General features: G+C 39.9%; 1 protein-coding gene and 1 long non-coding RNA gene across 3 annotated transcripts in view; one reads left to right on the forward strand and one right to left on the reverse strand.

Annotated features, from left to right (window-relative positions):
- PDHX (pyruvate dehydrogenase complex component X) overlaps window positions 1-19,243 on the reverse strand; it is a 198,075-nt gene that overhangs the window by 44,137 nt on the left and 134,695 nt on the right. The window contains exon 12 of one of the 2 annotated variants that reach the window (XM_055281937.2): window positions 14,431-16,672. The exons of the other annotated variant lie outside the window; for it this stretch is intronic. The gene's annotated coding sequence lies outside the window, so the exon portion shown is untranslated. Of the gene's footprint in view, window positions 1-14,430; window positions 16,673-19,243 lie in introns of those variants that run through there. 2 annotated transcript variants of the gene reach the window in all.
- On the forward strand, window positions 5,950-18,577 carry LOC129484246 (uncharacterized). Its single transcript, XR_010121282.1, has 3 exons — window positions 5,950-8,425; window positions 9,800-9,994; window positions 10,475-18,577. It is a non-coding gene; the product is annotated as an uncharacterized lncRNA (long non-coding RNA).

Here is a 19,243-nt window from a genome sequence, read left to right on the forward strand (position 1 = left end):
TTATGATGACTTTGGAAGAAATCTAAAACCATCAGATATTTACATTACTGCCATTTTGTGGTTTGATCATAGCTAATTGCATTACACCAGTGCTCCGCAAATACTGGTGAATTGAGGTAAATGGCTATGTAATAATTGTGATCAATGGTCAAAACTTTATTAACACACTTTTTAACAGGTGTATTTGGGATAATCATTATACAATAGACTGCACATATTTAGAGCATACAATCTGATAAATTCTGACATAAGTATAAACCCATGAAACAATCACTACCTTCAAGATAATGAACATATCCATATACTCTAAAAGTTTCCTTATTCCCCTTAGTAATCCCTCCCTCTCATGCCTTCCCATTCATTCCCTGCCCCATCCCCATGTAACCACTGATCTGCTGTCACTATAGATTAGTTTACATTTTCTAGAATTTTATATAACTGGAATCCCACACTATTTACTCTTTCTTGTCTGGCTTCTTTCATTCAGCAAAACTATTTTCTCCATATTAACATGTGCATCAATCATTCATTCCTTTTTATTGATAAGTAATATTCCAATTTGTTTGTTAACTGTTTAAATACAGTTTGTGCATTCATCTGCTGATGGGCTTTTGGGTTGTTTCCAGTTTGGGGCTATTAGAAATAAAGCTGCTATGAACATTCATAAATAAGTCTTTATATGGTTGTATGCTTTCATTTATCTTAGGTAAATACCTAAGAATACAATGACTGGGTAGTGTGTTAGATATGTGTTTAACTTTCTAAGACACAGCTGAACTGTTTTCCAGAGTGTTTGTACTACTTTACACTCCCTCCAGCCATATCTGAGAGTTCTATATATGAGAATCCCAGCTCTCCTACATCCTCATTAACATTTGATATGGTCAGTCTTTTTAAATTTTTGCCATTCCAATATGTGCCCATATTAGATATTTCTGATGTAGTTAGGCTTTGTGTCCCCACCCAAATTTTATCTTGAATTATAATCCCCCAGGTGTTGAGGGAGAGATCTGGTGGGAGGTGATTGGGTCATGGGGGTGGTCCCTCTCATGCTGTTCTCATGATAGTGAGTGAGTTCTCACGAGATCTGATGGTGTTATAAGTGTTTGATAGTTCCTCTCTTACTCACTATTCTCTCTCCTGCTGCCACGTGAGAAGGTCCAAGCTTACTTCCCCTTCGCCTTCCAACATGATGGTAAGTTTCCTGAGGCCTCTCCAACCAGGCAGAGCTGTGAGTCAATTAAATCTCTTTCCTTTATAAATTGCCCAGTCTGGGGTATTTCCCTACAGCAATGTGAGAACAGACTAATAAAATTTCATTATTACATTTCATTATGTAATTTGCATTGCCCCAGTGACTAATGGTGTTAAGAACTTTTTCATGTGCACATTTGACTCTGATGTGTTCTTTGGTGAAATGTCTTCCCAAATATAAAATTTTTTAAATTAGGTTTTTTGTTTTCAGTTTTGAGAATTCTTTATCTATTTTGGATACAGATATCATAACTATATAATTTGCAAATATTTTCTCCCAGTCTGTAGCTTGTCTTTTTATCTTCTTAACAAGGTTTTTCACAAAAAGTTTTTTAAATTGCTGATATAGTCCAGTTTTTAAATGTTTTCTTTAATAGATCATGCTTTTGGAATTCTTTGCCTAGTTTTAGATCCCAGATATTTTCTCTTCTGTATTTTTCTGTATGTTTTATAGTTTTATGTTTTATATTTAAATCCATAATCCATTTTCAGTTATTGTATAAACTATGAGACTGAAGTTGAGGTTGTTTTTTTGTTTTGTTTTGTTTATGCTTATAAGTGTCCAATTGTTTCTGCTTTTTGAAAAGACTATCCTTCCTCCATTGTATTGCTTTTGCACCTTTGTCAAAAATCAGTCACGCATCTGTTTAGGTCTGCTTATGGGTTCTGTTTCTTTGATGTGTGTGTCTGTCCCTCAACCGTGTCACACAGTTTTGATTACTATAGCCAGATAAATAGTCTTGAATTGCAGTAGAATGATCGCTGCCACCTTATTTTCTTCTTAAAAATTATTTTAATTAGTTATGTTGCCTTTTCATATAAATTTTAAAATAATCTTGTCTGTATTTACAATATATCTTGCACGGTCTTTGATAGGAATTGGGTTAAACCTGTATGTCAATTTGAGGGTAACAGACATCTTTACCATGTGAAGTTTCCGATGCATGTGTCTGTCCATTTATTTAAGTCTTCTTTAATTTCTTTCATCAGGCTTTTGTAGTTTTCAGCATACACTTCTAGCAAACATTTTGTTGGATTTACACATAAGTACTTTACTTCCTTTTTAGCAATTGTAAATAATATTGTATAGTTAAATTTTATATCCACATGCCCATTGCTCGTTTGTAGAGATAAAATTGTCTTTTATTTTTCTTTTCTTCCCTTTTTTCTTTTCTTTCTTTCTTTTTCTTTTTTTTTTTTTTTTTGAGACAAGGTCTCACTCTCACCCAGGCTCAAGTCGCAGTGGCACAATTTCAGCTCACTGAAACCTCTGCAACCTCTACCTCCTAGGGTCAAGTGATCCTCCAGCTCAGTCTCCAGAAGTAGCTGGGACCACAGGTGCATGCAGCCACACCTGGCTAATTTTTTGTGTTTTTGTAGAGATAGGGTTTCACTATATTGCCCAGGCTGGTCTCAAACTCCTGAACTTAAAGCCATCTGCCTGACTTGGCCTCCCAGAGTGCTGGGATTACATGTGTGAGCCACCACGCCCAGCCAAACTGGCCTTTTCTATGTTTATCCTGTATCCTGTAACCTTGTTGAACTCACCTTTCAGTTCTAGGAAGTTTTTGTAGATTCCCTGGCATTTTCTACATATACATTCATGTCATAAGGACGATTTTACTTCTTCCTTTCCAATACATAGGCCTTCTATTTCTGTTTTTTAGGGTTTTTTGTTTGTTTTTGCCTTAATGCACTCACTAGAACTTACAGTACAATGTTGACTAAAGATGATGTTGAATAAGGGTGGACATCCTTGCCTCCTTCCCAATTTTAGGGGTAAAGCATTCAGTCTTTCGCTATTAAGTATAATGGAAGCTGCAGGTATTTTGTAACTGCTCTTTATTAAGTTGAAGAAGTTTCCCTCTCTTCGTGTTGTTCTGACAGTATCATGAATGGGTATTAAATTTTATCAAATACTTTTTCTGCATGATTTTAATATGCTCATGTGATTTTTCCTTTTTAACCTGTTAATATGATAGACTACATAGATTTTCAAATACTGAAACAGCTTTGCATCTGTGGAATAAATCCCATGTGGTCTAATCTATAATTCTTTTTATATACTGTGAATTCTATTTGCCAATATTTTGGTAAGGGTTTTTGTATTTATATATATGAGAGATATTGGTCTGCAGCTTCTTTGTTTGAGCTGTCTTTCTCTTGTTTTGGATCAGGGTAACACTAGCTTCAGAAAATGAATTAGAATGTGTCCTCCCACCTCACTTTTTCTACTTTATGGAAGTTATTGTTATTCTTTTTCAAATGTTTGGTAGAATTCTTCAGTGAAATCATCATCAATGTGTGAAAATTTCTTTGAGAGGAAGTTTTTATTTTAATTACTAATTCAATTTCCTTAATATTTATAGTGCTATTAAATTATCTATTTCATATTGGATAGTTGTGGTAGTTTGTGTTTTTTGAGACTTTGGTCCATTTCATTGAAGTTGTTCAATTTATATGTGTAGAGTTGTTCATAGTATTTCCTTATTGTCTTATTTATTTATTTATTTATTTATTTATTTATTTTGAGATGGAGTCTCGCACTGTTGCCCAGGCAGGAGTGCAGTGGCGTGATCTTGGCTCACTGCAAGCTCTGCCTGCCGGGTTCACGCCATTCTCCTGCCTCAGCCTCCCGAGTAGCTGGGACTACAGGCACTCGCCACCACACCCGGCTCATTTTTTTGTATTTTTAGTAGAGACAGGGTTTCACCATGTTAGCCAGGATGGTCTTGATCTCCTGATCTTGTGATCCGCCCACCTCGGCCTCCCAAAGTGCTGGGATTACAGGCGTGAGCCACTGCACCCAGCCCCTTATTGTCTTTTTAAGTCTGCAGGTTTTATAAAGATTTCTCTTGTTTCATCCCTGATACCAGTCATTTGTGTCTTCTCTATTTTTTTCCTTATCAGTCCTACTAGAAGTTTGTCTATTTTATTGATCTTTTCAAAGAACAAACTGTTTCAGTGATTTTTTTCTATTGTTTTGTTTTCCTCTTCATTAATTTATGCTCTTTATTATTTCCTTCTTTCTGCTTGCATTGTATTTATTTTTGTTCTTTTTTATTGAGATGGGGGTTTAGATGACTGATTTGAGGACATTTCTCTTTTCTAATGTATGCTTTTAGTGCTATAAATTTCCCTCTCAGTACTGCTTTGGCTGTGTCCCACAAATTTTGATACTTTTTATTTTCATTTTCATTCGAACAGTTTTTTTAAAATTCTCTCGAGCCATCCTTTTTGATCCTCTTTCTAAATAACCAGGTTTATTTAAAAGTGTGTTATTTAGTTTTCAAGTGTTTGGAGAATTTTCTGTAACTTTCTATTGTTTTTAATTTCATTCCATTTGGGCTAGAGAACACACTCACTATGATTTCAATTCTTTTTAATTTGCTAAGTTTTGGAGGTTTTTTGTTTGTTTGTTTTTATACACTAGGATATGGCTTATCTGGCTATATATTCTGTAAACACTTGAAAAGAATTTGTATTCTGCTGATATTTGGTAGAGGGCACTATAAATGTCAGTTCCATCCTACTGGTTGATGATGTTGAGTTCTGTTGAGTTCTTCTACATACTTGCCAATTTTTTGTCTAAGTAGTCTATCAATTGTTAAGAAAGGAATATTACAGTATTCAACTATCATTGTGAATTTGTTTCTTTTTTTAATTCTATCAGGTTGGGTAATTTTTATTATTCCCTCTTCTAGTTCACTGATTATTTCCTCTTTCCTCTTTATTCTGCTGTTTAGCTCATCCACTGACTTTCTACATCAATTATTGTATTTTTCAGTTCTAGAATTTCCATTTATTAACTTATTCCTTCTATTTCTTTGCTGAGACTTTCTATTACTTTCCTGAGACATTCTAGTTTTACATTTTTCCCAAGTATGTTACTAATTGCTCCTTGAAACATTTTTATGAGGGCTACTGTAAAATAATTGTAGATAATTCTAACATGTCTGTCATCTTGATAAGGGCATCTATTGTTTTTGTCTTGTTCCATTTGAGATCCTGGTATGATGAGTGATTTTTAAATTAAAACCTGAACATTTGTGGTATTATAAGACTCTGGACTTTATTTAAACCTCTGTTTTCACTGGCTTCCTCTGACATTGCTCTGGCAAGGGCAAGAGGATCACCCCTCATTACTGCCATGTGGGGATAGACGTTCATGTTCCACATTTAACCTCTCTGGACACTCAAGGAAGTTCCTCATTACTGTTGGATGGGGGTCAGTGTTTTGGCTCCCCAGTAGGGCTCCACTCATACCTCCCTGGCTGGAAGGAGTAGGAATGCCTTATTACCGCATCTCCCATGGCCTCCACTGATGCCATGGGGAGAGTCACACTACTGCTGTGGCAAAGGTCCTGACCCTGCACTAGGCCTCCTCTGACGTGACCCTATTTGGGGAAAGAGGGAGGGAGAGGCACCTCTTCACTGCTGGATGGAGGTAAAACTCCAGGCTCCCACATAGTCTCCACTGATACGGTGGTGTGGATACTTCTCACCAGGCAGGAATAAAGTCCTGATTTTCTATTCAGCATTTTCTGACACCACCCTGGAGGAATGGTGGAGGTAAGAAATAGTGTTGCAGCCCTTATTACAGCCTAATTAGGGTAGAAATCTAGAGTCCCCATTAGGCCTTTCCTGATATGAGTGGAGATGGGGCTACAGTGTTTTTCTCATTGTTGTTGTTTTGTTTTTCCCTGTTGTGTCTGACTGGAGTGGAGTGGTTCTGGTCTAAAAGTCCTCTGTCTTGCTGGGCTACTCATTTCCTGTTCCTTGGCTAAAGAGAACAGTCTTTTGTTGTGGCTTTTTTTGCCTGTGCTCATTGGCATTTCTAGGTTATCATCTTCCTTATTCCCCAGTCTGGAATAGCTGCGGCAAAAAGAAAGCCCAGGAACCCAGGGAACTCACCACTGTTTTGTTCCATGGTCCCTAAGTCCCAGCCAATCTACCTTCTTCTCTTCCCTTTAAAGCCTTTCTGCCTTTGTTTTATATATAATGTCTAAAGTTTTCCATTGTACTTAGAGGGAAAAAATAGGAAAACGTGTATGTACTACACCTTCTTTGAAGCAGAATCACTCATTTGGTTTTTAGGGAGTTATTCTCAAATTTTATTGTGAAAAATAGTATGTTCCAGGAAGCAATATTTTTGTCCCAGGTTTAAAAGAATTAAACACTGACTTCTGTTTTCTTTTCTTTCTTTTCTTTTTTCTTTTTTGTGTTTTTAGCACAGGGTTTCACTATATTGCCCAGGCTGGTCTTGAACCCCTGGGCCCAGGCAATTCTCCCACCTTAACCTCCCAAAGTGCTAGAATTACAAGAATGAGACCCCATGCCCTGCGGAGGCTTCTGTTTTAAAAGCAAATAGTTAATTCCCAGTTTACTAATCTTTCTTTTTCTCTAATAAAGCTTTCATATTGAGTTTTCTTTAAGTATTATATACTTGTACCCAAAAAGAAAGTCCTCTCAACAACAATATATTATAGGAGGTCACTTAACAACTGCATAATCATTCCCCGAGAAGGTTCTTTAAAATTAGTTTGACCATTGTGGAAAACAGTGTAGTGATTCCTCAAAGACCTAAAGACAGAAATACCATTTGACCCAGCAATCCCATTAGAATATCCAAAATAATATAAATTGTTCTACCATAAAGACACATGCATGTGTTTGTTCACTGCAGCACTATTTACAATAGAAAAGACATGGAATCAACCTAAATGCCCATCAGTGATAGACTGGATAAAGAAAATATGGTGCATATATACCTTGCAATACTATGCATCCATAAAAAAGAAACAAGATCATGTTCTTTGCAGGAACATGGATGGAGCTGGAGGCCTTTTTCCTTAGCAAAATAACACAGGAACAGAAAACCAAATGCTGCATGGTCTCACTTATAAGTAGAAGCTAAACGATTAGAACACATGGACACGTAGAGGGGGACAACAGACACTGGGGCCTATCAGAGGATGGAGGGTGGGAGGAGGGAGAGGATTAGGAAAAATAACTAATGATTACTAGGTTTAATACCTGGGTGATGAAATAATCTGTACAACAAACCCCCGTGACATGAGTTTACCTATATAACAAACCTGCACATGTGCTCCTGAACTTAAAATAAAAGTTATTATAATAATATTAATAATAATAAAACAACTATTGGTAAAATTAAAAAAAAATTTTTATGTGATAACTGTTGTTCAGACATGGGATCTTCCCCAGATGAAGTAGCATGTTCCAACAACAGCAGATTCTAGATGAGATTCTAGGTGGCCAGGAAATACAAGATGATATTTCTATTAAGACACAAAATTGTTCTATAGTGGAACATCAGCCCCTCTGATTTCCCCAAGTGGACTGTCCACTGGCTGCTATATTACCTACAGTGTCAGTAAGCTCTTTTCCCATTTCTTTCAACAACAGAGCTTATCAGTCCAACCTTGTCTTAATTACTTGCTACCAAGTTTTCACACCTAGAGGCACAACTATGTACTAACGAAACTTTGGGGTCAGATGAATTCAAATTTGAATTGTATGACTGGTCTCACTCCCACTCTTGTGGCTAGAGATGGGCTAGATCCTGTGACTGAGCAAAAGGAGAGAGAGAGGGAAGTGGTTTCTCTCAAAGAGTGCTGAGCAGATAAACACAAGCCCATTCTGTACTAGATCAGGAGAGAGAATGTTGGTTCAAATCTAAGATGCAGAGCAGGTTGGTTAAGGACTAAGTTAGCTGATCATTTCCTAAGACAAGACTAGGACTAGCAGCAAAGGTGGTATGGATACTATCAAGATGAGAGGAGAAGTGGACAAACTGAAAACTAGTTCAAGGTCTAACTTTACAAACATGACCTACTCACTGTGGCATCCCTCTTATGCTTAGCCCGATGTGCTTTGGTAGAGGAAGCACCACCCATATGAGTCTGCATTTGCCAATGGTGCCTTAGAAGAAAGGGAAAGAACTGGAGCAGGTCAGCAAGTCCCATGCTAATGGGATTCATGTCAAGCTGGGTCAAGTTGGGGTGTAGATCTCTCATTGAGAGCTAAAGCATGGCGCTAAAATAAGGGAAAGCAGAGCCATTGAAAACAATCAAATCTGAAGAAACCAGAGGATGGAGATGGAGGCTGTAGAACAAGGTGGGAATGGAAGCTGGTGGAGAACAATAAGGTAAGGACCTGATCAAATCCCTCAACTATCAGGGTTTGCTGCTGGTTTGAATCTGTGGACAAGTAGGACTATAAATGTGGCTTGATCTGGTGGGACAGTTTAAAAGCCCTGGAACAGGAAAAAAAAAAAAGAGAGAGATATACTTTACAGACCACCTTTCTACCCTAACATAGGAAAGCTTTAGTTTCTCTTTCTTATCCTGGTTTACCCAAGAATGAACTTAATGGTTCCCTGAAAAGGATATGTACACTTTCTGTTGATCTAAAATCAAGTCAGGTTTAGATAAGTCTCTAAAGAGCCTTTGTCACACTTAGAACTCCAACCATGTGCAGTCAGATTGGGGAGGCTAGGGGAAGGCAACTAGGGTTTACAGGTCTCTCTAAAATATGATCACTTACCCTTTCCTCACCAGGCAGAGCCTTAGTTACCAAAGAGTAGGAAAATGGCCACGTGTCTGGGTTGCCACAGAAGAGGATTTGTGGCTTGAATCCTATTAAGAGGAACTGAGAAATCATAAGCCTATGGTATAGACTTCATTCTCTTAGTCCAGGGAAAACAATTTAAGAAGGGCAAGTATCAACCTCCATGCCTTTATTTGGACCTCCCAACATCTCTTTCAGGTAGATGACATGATCCACTTCTCCCCAGACAAGTGCCTAATAGTGAGCTTTAGACCATTCTCTCAGGTACAATGTCACAAAGACCTCCCCAGACATGGAAAAGGGGATGGGGCAAGGAGAGAACAGCTGTTGAGTAGACAACCAGTAGTGCCTGTTGCTGGGGCGATTGGGCTGTCTTTTTGATTTATTTCCTGAATAGAGGCAAACCCACATCATTTGAAAGGCATCTTAGGAGATGAAATCTGCCTCCATGAGATCATGGATATTGTTGATGTCCTAGCTCAGGAGTAAGCAATTCCATTTTAAACTCCTGCTGTGATGTGACTCTCCAAAAAACATTTCCTAAGTTACATGTAAAAGCAAGTCATTAAAAAAATGCAGCTTGCTTTTATTTCTATGTTTAGCCTGCATTTCATCAAACCTCACCCTCTGGGCTAGCAGCCCACAAATATCTCATAGCACTTAATAAAGTGTGTAATGATTTGATGAATTTGTTTATTTCTCTGCCTCTCCCTCCACCTTTACTGTAAGACTCATCTATCTTGTTCACCATTCTATCTGAAGCATGTAGCACCAAACCTGGCCATAGTAGTCATTCAATAAAAAGGCTGAATGAATAAGGGAATGAATGAAAATTTTGGATTGGTAAATTGCAAGGCCTCTCTTTACAGCAGAAGAGACACCTAGCACTAGCAACATCTTCACCAAATTTTTATTGAACACAAAGGAGTATTTTTAACGCTTGCCCCTGTAGGTCCTGCTGAGGATCCCTGGTGCCCAGCAGGGAACACCGTGAGGAGGAGGATTAAGAAAGGCACCCTTTCCACTGATTTGCATCGCCATTTGTACATGGAGTTTTGGCTACAGCAAAATCCGTTGCTATCTCACCAGCTACAAGAAGCAAAGAAAGAATTGCAATTCATTTTTGTGCTCTAGGACCTGGTTGAAGGTAAGAGAAAAGAAGTCTTGTCTTTCCAATTCTCCAGGGATCTCAAACTCCCCCTTTTTTATTGCTGTGTACCAAGCTCCCCGAGGTGACTTAAAATGAGCTCCATCCTGAAACAGATGAAACACTGGCTGCATAAATACTGCCCCAGCGTTAAGATGTATGGTCTTTGGACCACTTTTCCTCCTGGGCAGAAAAGCAAAGTAGAGTCTCTAGTCAATGTGAGAGGATGAAAGAATGGGAGGGCTTCAGACAGGTACTAGCCAATCGAGGCTCTGATGATCATGGAATATCTGTTCAGAAAGAAGGAAAAAGGGATCAAGCTGAGAGTAGGAGGGCATGGCAGGGAAACCAAGTGTATGGAAGAATCCTTTAAAAGAATGACAACGAAGGTGGGGAAATGAGTGAGTATTTTGACAGCAAGCCGGGGGACCAGAAAGTTGAGTACAGTAAATGCTATCTCTGCTGCTATTGTTTCTCCAGCTTCTCTGCTCTTCCATGGGTGCTTTCTGTGGCTGGGATTCCCTCAGGTGAGTCCCGGGAGCCTGAGTGGTGACACAAAAGCTGAGGAAGATAGAAAACCTGGGAGGTATTTCAAGAGCTTCTTCCCCCACACTCTTCTTCATCTCCTCCTGCAATCTAGTTTCAGGACTAAAGATCCACGGTGGAAAAAGATTCAGATTGCTGCCTTCCAGGGCCCCAGACAGCCAATTTTTGTCTTCGCACAAGCCATAAAATCCTGTATGGTTTTTATTAACCTCCCAGCAGGGGCCCTGCTCATTTGATGATTCATTATAAGGGGAATGGAAATCGTTAGAAAAGATTTTCAGCTAATGGGTAAAATGAGTGGGGCAGCTCCTAGCCAGGCTGCTGCTGCCTCAGAGTTCACTTTCTTTCAGTGGTCAGTCTCTGGCTCAGTGTGGAAAGGACAACCTGCTTGCCTAGAGACCAAGCTCTCTTCTGGGGAGCAGAATACCCTGGGCTGGACTAGCATAAGCAGGCTGAGGGTGCTTGGAGAGCCAGTAGAGGCATGAAGAAGCTTGTCTTCTAGGTTGCTAGTTCAAATCTCAGCCTAGCTGAGGACAGGGAGAGGAGATGTTCACTGAGGATGTATGCTTGTTTCCCTCACAGAATGGTTGGTCTCCAGTGAGGTTCAATTTCTAGGACATGGTGTTGCCTCATTTATCCTCACACCTTATGGAATCAGCTATCCGGGACAAGGCAAAATGGGGCCAATTCCTTCACCATGAGGATATTCTCTTCCTGCAGCGGAAGCAGGATTTAGGGCAGGGCTGATCTCAGAGGACCAAGGCCCGGATGACTTCTCTTTTCTGTCTATATCCTCTCCCAAGGTGATCTCATCCAATCCCATGGCTTTAAACACCAACACCCAAATTTATATCTTCAGTCCTGACTTCTGCTTTTCAACTTCAGCTTCATTATCTACAATTGCTTCCTTATCATCTCCATTTGGATATCTAAACATGTGCAAACAGCCTTCTGGAACCTTCTACTCACACCTATTCTACCCACATCTCAAGAACGTCCTTCTTCTAGTTGCTCAGGCCAAAAACCTTGACTCCTCCGTTTGTCTCACAACCCACCTCCAAAGTGAGTCATTTGTCACTACCATGAAACACATCCAGCTCTCTGCCATCTCCACTGCTATCCCCTGGTCCAAGGCACTGCCATGTCGCCTTTGTCACTGTCATGGCTTCCTAGCTGGCCTTCTTGCTTCTGCCCCACCTGTCTTCTGTCTATTGACACCCAGCAGCCTGGGTGACTCTTAACATTTAGGTCAGGTCATGTCACTCCTTCCATTCAGAACCCTCCAGCACCTCTCATCTAACACAAAGGAAAAGCCAAAGTCCTTACAATGGCCACAGAGGCTCTGATGATCTGCCCTGGCCCTTCCCTGTCTGACTTCATCTCCCATGGCTCTCAGCTTTGCTTATTCCCCTTCTGCCACTTTGACCTCCTAGCTGTTTTCACCTCAGTTTCTCTTCAAGGGAGTTCCCTCCCGGATATTCATGTGGTCACTCGGTCTTTTCCTTCAGGTCCCTTGCCTTTGGGTGAGACCTTCCCTGACCCTCTTCCATACAACAGCAAAATCATACCTCTGGAACTGGTCATCCCATCACTGCAGCATAAAGAATTCTCTGTGGCATTTCCTCATCGTTCATGTATGCTTTTATTCTTTTTTGTGATGGTCAGTCAAGTGTGGCCATAAGAGGAGACACAAGAGAGGTTCAGGGAAACAAAGTTTATTTACTCACAGGTCCTAGAGACAGGAGACACACCTCTTCATGGAGGACCACATGGGGAAGCCCTGGGGCAGTCAGGAGGCAGAGGATGGAAGAAGGAGAAATGCACTAGGCCAGAGCCTTTTGGGGGCTTTCCATGGGAAAGGCAAGCAAGGGGGGTAAACTGTTCAGAATTGGCTAGTGTGACTCTTTCCAGCAGGCTTTAAACTCTAGGGGTGGTGCCTAGTTGCCTGATACCTGGCTCTGGGATGATTAAGGCAGATGGATATTGCCTCTTGGGGGTACATGGGCAAAATCAATGAGCTATAGCTCTGGATTCATTAGTTTTCATATCAAAAGCTTATGTCAGATGAGCATTTTGCTACCCCTTAAAAATCAGCTAGGCCTAGGAGGGACAGTCTCTCCCCAGCTAGAACAGTTTTTAAAGATGTCAAAGCATCATAATATATAAAAAATTAAAAATACTTACAATACAGTGTATTCTCCATCTCTACCACAATGTAAGTTCCATGAGAACAGGGACTTTTTCTGTTTTGTTCACTGTTCTATCTGCAGTGCCTAGAATAGTGCCTGACATACAATAGTTGCTTAATAAATATTTGTCAAGTGAATGAATGAATGAATGAATGGATTTCTAATCTCCCCCCACCCTCTGATCCCAGGAGCACTACTGTTTCTGGAGCCACCATTTCAGCTTCCTTAAAAATGAAGGGAGGGCGAGGTTTGATAGTTTTATTTGAAGGTAGAGCTTTTAATGACCTTATAAGGACAACATTAAACTTAAAAAACATCTATCAAGATCCATTAATTTTTTTTTCCATTTTGCCTGACTCATTTGATGAGAACAACAAGTTCACATGCAGTGAGGAATTCAGATGTAGGAAGGGTGTCAGAAGCAGGGCGGGAGAAACATTTTATTGTTTAGTGAAATACGGGTCACCCTCTCCTGTTTCATTTTTTCAGATAAATCTTTTTTTCTTTTCTTTTTTAAAGTAGAGAATACATACAGAAAAGTCCACAAACCTTAAGTGAATTACTGATGAATTGTTGCAAAGTAAACACACCCATAGAAACACCACTTAAGTCAACAAACAGAACATTGTCAACACCCAGAGCACTCCCTGTGCCTGTTATGGAATCAGATGACATGTATTCTTCTGTAACTAGCTTCTTTCATTCTACATGATATTTATGAGATTCATCAATGTCATGCGTAGCAGTGGTTAATTTATTTTCATTGTGTACAGTATACCATTTTATGAATATACCACAGTTTACCTGTTCTATTCTTGATGAACTTTGGGTTGTTTCTTTCTGGGGCTCTTATGAATAATGCTGCAATGAATATTTTTGTGCATGTCTTTGATGAACACAAGCTCTCATTTCTGACAGATATATACCAGGAATGGATTTGAAAGGTTTTGTACAGACTACATTTAGGTTTAGTAGATATGCCAAACTTTTCCCTAAATGATTGTTTTATTCTAAGTTCTCACCAATGAGAGTTCCAGTTGTTCCACATTCTTACCACCATGTAGTATCATCTGAAATTTTAATTATTTTCATTCTTGTGGGTGTATAGTGATACCTCAATATGATTTTCATTTGTATTTCCCTGATGACTAGTGAGATTGAGCACCTTTACAGGTGTTCATTGGCCATTCTATTTCTATGAGGTGCCTGCTCAAGTCTTTTGCCTGATTTATTTTCAATTAGGCTGCCTGTCTCCTTTTTTTTTTGTAGAATTATTTAATTTCTTAATTTTTTAATTAGAGACGGGGTCTCACTATGTTGACTAGACTGGTATCAAACTACTGAGCCCAAGTAATCATCTCACCTTAGCCTCTCAAAGTACTGGGATTACAGGTGTGAGCCACCTCACCTGGCCTAAGAGTTCTTTATATATTCTGAATGTGAATCCTCTATCAGTTATATGTATAGCGAATCTCTTTTCTCACTCCATGACATCTTTTAAAACATCTTCTTAATGGTATCTTTTGAAGAACCAACATTTTTAATTTTATGGAATTTAATTTATAAATATTCTTCTTTATAATTAGTACTTTTTTTGTGTCCTTTTTAACAGTATTTGCCTACCCTTAGGCCAAGAAGCTATTCTCCTATATTAGCTTCTAGAAGCTTTCATATTTAAAACTGCAGACCAAATAAAATTGATTTTCTTTTTTGGTATGGTGTGAGGCAGGGGTTGAGTTTCATTCTTATTTCCACTCAGATATCCATTTGACTTAGCACCATCTGTTGATTAAGACCTACTACTCTGAGGTGCCACCTTTTTCATAAATTAAGTGCTTGTATATGGCATGAGTCTGTTTCTGGGCTCTCTATTCTGTTCCATTGTTGCATTGTTCTTTGTTTGTTGTGCTGATGCCACATGGTCTTCATTACTGTAGCTTTACAATAGATCTTGATGTGTGGTCAAGTACATCCTCCAACTTTGTTCTTCTTTGATGTGAGCTTAGCTATCCTTGGCTCTTTTTTTCACTACCTTACTTTTACGTAGGATAGAAAGCATTTTTTTTTTTCTTTTTGAGACAGAGTTTCACTCTTGTTGCCCAGGCTGGAGGGCAATGGCACGATCTCAGCTCACCGCAACAAATGCCTCCCCAGTTCAAGCAATTCTCCTGCCTCAGCTTCCCGAGTAGCTGGAATTACAGACGCCTGCCACAATGCCCAGCTAATTTTTGTATTGGTAAGAGAGATAGAGTTTCACCATGTTGGTCAGGCTGGTCTTGACCACTCCTGACTCCTGACCTCAGGCGATCCACCTGCCTCGACCACCCAAAGTGCGAAGATTACAGGCGTGTGCCACTACGCCTGGCAGAAAGCATCTTTAAAGGTAAAGTGTCTTCTCATTTTGAGGTGCCCTCACATCCACCTAGACTACCATCTGTGGACGTCATAAAGTCATATCCCCACACTTCGTTCTACAAGTGGCTCCTAGCATAGGCCTCACTGCCATTCCAGGCAGTGCCTGGTACCTGGTTCTTCTCATCCTTCCTGCTTTACCTCCACTGGCACTTTCCTGTGTGCAGCAGATTTATGCACCACAATACTCTGCAAGTTTCAGCTACTGATACTACCTCTAGTATTTCTAGTAATAAATAAAATATATTGTGTTCTGACTGTGTCAGGCATTGTGTTAAGTGCTGTGCCTGAATTACCTTATTTAATCCTGACTACCACCCTAGGAAGTAAATATCCTTTGCCTGCCCCTTAAGGATTTACACTATCCTCTCAAGGATCCTGATTTTCCCACCCATTTTTTTCCTTCTCTGTTAGTTTCAATGTTTCCATAGAATATAACTTTTCTGAGCTAGAAAGGACTTGAGAGACATTTGATTTGACAAATGAGGAAATGAAGGCCCAGAGAGAGGATGCATTTACCTCAGGCCTCCTCAGCTCATGATTGGCAGAAAAAGGATTAGAATTCAAGTCTCTTGACTACAGGACAATGTGCTTCTCTCACACACACTTCCCAGGTTCAGCACCCGGCAGACAGACTAGTCTCCTCCTACCCAATTTACTTCCTTCCTGTTTCCACTTAAATTTCTTCAGTCTTGTCTATGATGATAGCTACTTCTACTTCCTCATCTCCTGTTGTCTCTTTGACCTCTCCAATCTTACTTCCTCACTGCAACTGCTCTCACTGAGACCACCCATGACTTCCATGTCACACAGCCCTGTGGCCTCCCCTCTCTCTCATCTTCCTTAACCTCTCAGCTAGCCTCAACCCACGTGATTGTTCCCCTCTTTCTTTCTTTTTTTTTATTATACTTTAAGTTCTAGGGTACATGTGCCTCACAAACATGGTTGAAAGTGATTGAGGAGCAAAGTAACATCTTACATAGTGGCAGGCAAGAGAGCTTGTGCAGGGGAACTCTCATTTATAAAGCCATCAGATCTCATGAGACTTATTCACTACCATGAGAACAGTATAGGGAAACCACCACCACGATTCAATTATCTCCACCTGGTCTCAACCTTGACATGTGGGGATTATTACAATTCAAGGTGATATTTGGGTGGGAACACAGCCAAACCATACTGATAGCTCCAATCCTGACTTTGCTCTTGAGTTCTAGGCTTTGAACTTCTTACTTGATATCTTTGTTTGGATGTTGTCGTAATTGGGTTTTCTATAAAACAAAGCCTGAAGCAAGAATTAAGGTGCCAACAGTTTAATTGAGAGGTGCAAGTTCAAGGTATTGCATGTAGGAGTAAAAGGGAGGGGAGGTCAGGGAAGGTACATAATACATGTATTGTGATATGACGAATAATATGATGTGGTAAGCCACTTACCATTTTGGCTACCACTTCACAGGGAGCTGCAAAGAGACCCAGCAGGTCACTCGGAAGTTGTGTTCACGCAGCATGTGGGACTTCTTCAGAAGAGTTACTGGAAGATATTGAGAAGGGAATGAAGAATGTAGCTGGCTGGCTCCCTTTTGGATCCCATTGTCCTTTGGGATTTACCCTTGAAGAGCTAACTCTATACTTCCAGTATGCATAATCATTATCATAATATTTATTCCTTTACTATGCATGAAGCCACCTCGTTGTGTGATGTTTTCTTCAAGTCTGAAAGTGAAAAAGTGACCCAGAGCTGATAGAGGCCTGGCCAGGAGAGAGAGAAAGAATGAGGCTATATAATGTTTGTGGCTCAATGCAGATGTCTATTAGACATTTCAAACTGAACGTGACTAAACAGAACTCAACTTCCTTCTCCCAGCTGAACTGATTCCCTCCTCCCTGATAGTGTTTCTCATCTCAGAAAATGGCACCCTTTTCTCCATTGCTGAACCTGGGTCAATGGAACTATCAACTCGGGAGGAAGCCCCTGAAATAGCCTGTGAGCCGGTCCCCTCATTACCTTCTTGTTTCCTTTCTACGTATTCGTCACATAAAAAGAGTGAACTTTTATTTTTATTTTTTTAAGACAGGGTCTCTCTCTGTCACCCAGGCTGGAGTACACTGGTGCATTCACAGTTCACTATAGTCTCAACCTTCCAGGCTCAAGTGATCCTCCCACCTCAGCCTCCTAAGAAGCTGGGACTATAGGCATGTGCCACCATGACTGGCTAATTTCTGGATTTTTAGTAGAGACAGGGTTTTGCCATGTTGCCCAGGCTGGTCTCAAACTCCTGGGCTCAAGTGATCCACCCACCTTGGCCTCCCAAAGTGCTGGGATTACAGGCATGAGCTATCACTTGGGGCCAAGAGTGACCTTTTAAAAGGAATGCAGGAATGTTTTCTTTAGCTTTGGTGCTCTGTCCCATTATGTAGCCCTGAAATCAAATCACTAAGAAAGGCTTTCCCTGACTCCACTATTGAAAAAGCCTTCCCTCCCATGACACTCTGCATTACCCTGTTTTATTTCATTCTTAGTACTTACCACTCTCTGAAATTCCCTTTTTATGTATGTGTAATGTATTGTCTGTCTCTCCCACTATAATGTAAGCTCCATTTAGGTACAGAGGGTCTATTATCTGTCTCCCTGTATCCACAGCACCTAGTATAGTCCTGGGTACATAGGAGGGCCTCTATAAGTGTTTGCTGAATGAATAAGTGATAGGATGAACTGTAGGTGAACTGAGAGACTAACTGTGTGGCAAGGGATATATATGTTTGCCTGAATTTTCATCTGGTTAGGTCGTTCTACAACTAAAAAGTCTTTGAGAGCAGGGAATATGGGCAAATTGAAGGGTATTATTTAGGTCCTGCTAGAGTTCAAAGTGAGCTTAGGGATCAGTTAACAGCCTTTCTCCTGCCCCCAATTTTTAAAATTAGACTTTTAAAATTGAGATAATTATAGATTCACATCTAATTTAAGAAATCATACAGGAATTCCTTGTACTCTTCTCCAGTTTCCCCTAGTGGTGTATTTGGTAAAAAAAAAAAAATGAAGTAATATCACAACCAAGATGTTGACATTGATACAATAAAATACAGTGCATTCCTTCACTGTAAGGATTCTTCATGTTTTCTTTTTATAGCCACACCCACCTCCCTCCTGACACTACCTCCTTAACCCCTGGCAAGTCCTAACCTGTTCTTCAGTTCTACTATTTTCTTATTTCAAAAACCTTATGTAACTGTTTGAGATTGGCCTTTTTCACTTAGCACAGTTCTCTGGAGATTCACGCAGGTGTTTGCATGCATCAATAATTCATTCCTTCTTATTGATGAGTAGTATTCCACAGCATGAATGTGTCACAGCTTGTTTAAGCATTTGCCCATTGAAGGACATATGAGTCATTTCCAGGTCTTGGCTATTTTGAATAAAGCTGCTATACATATTCAAGCACAGGCTTTGTGTAAATATAAATTTTCATTTTTCTGGGATAAATGACTAAAGACAACCCAATCATTGTTGGGTTGTATATTTATTTAAGAAACTGCATATTGATTTATAGGGTGGCTGTACCATTTTATACTCCCACTAGGAATATATAAGTGATCCAGCTTCTACACATGTTCACCACATTTGGAAAAATTGAGGAGTGTTATTTAGATCCTGCCAGAGTTCCAGGTGAGTTTGGGGATTCCTTAACAGCCTTTCTTTTCCCCATGTGAAGAAAGCAAGCATGTCCTTCTTCACATGGCAGCAGCAAGAAGAAGTATGGAGTGAAGCCAGCGGGGAAGCCCCTTATGAACTCATTCATTATCACAAGAACAGCATGGAGGCAACCACCCCCATGATTCGATTACCTCCCACTGGGTTCCTTCCATGAAGGGGGATTATGGGAACTACAATTCAAGATAAGATTCAGGTGGGGACACAGCCAGACCATATCACACCTTGACTATGTTTTTTATAAACTCCTGGTAGAAGGACTTTGCAGATGGAAGTGGCAACAGCAAAAATGCATGTTTGAATGTATGTTACCTTGCCTGAGCCCCAACCCAGATTAAAGGCTGCTTCTAAGAGGGAAAAACTTAGCTTTAATGTTTGAAACTGGGGTATCTT

The sequence above is a fragment of the Symphalangus syndactylus genome, chromosome 6 (assembly GCF_028878055.3).
Source record: "Symphalangus syndactylus isolate Jambi chromosome 6, NHGRI_mSymSyn1-v2.1_pri, whole genome shotgun sequence".
Classification (NCBI taxonomy): Eukaryota; Metazoa; Chordata; class Mammalia; order Primates; family Hylobatidae; genus Symphalangus; species Symphalangus syndactylus.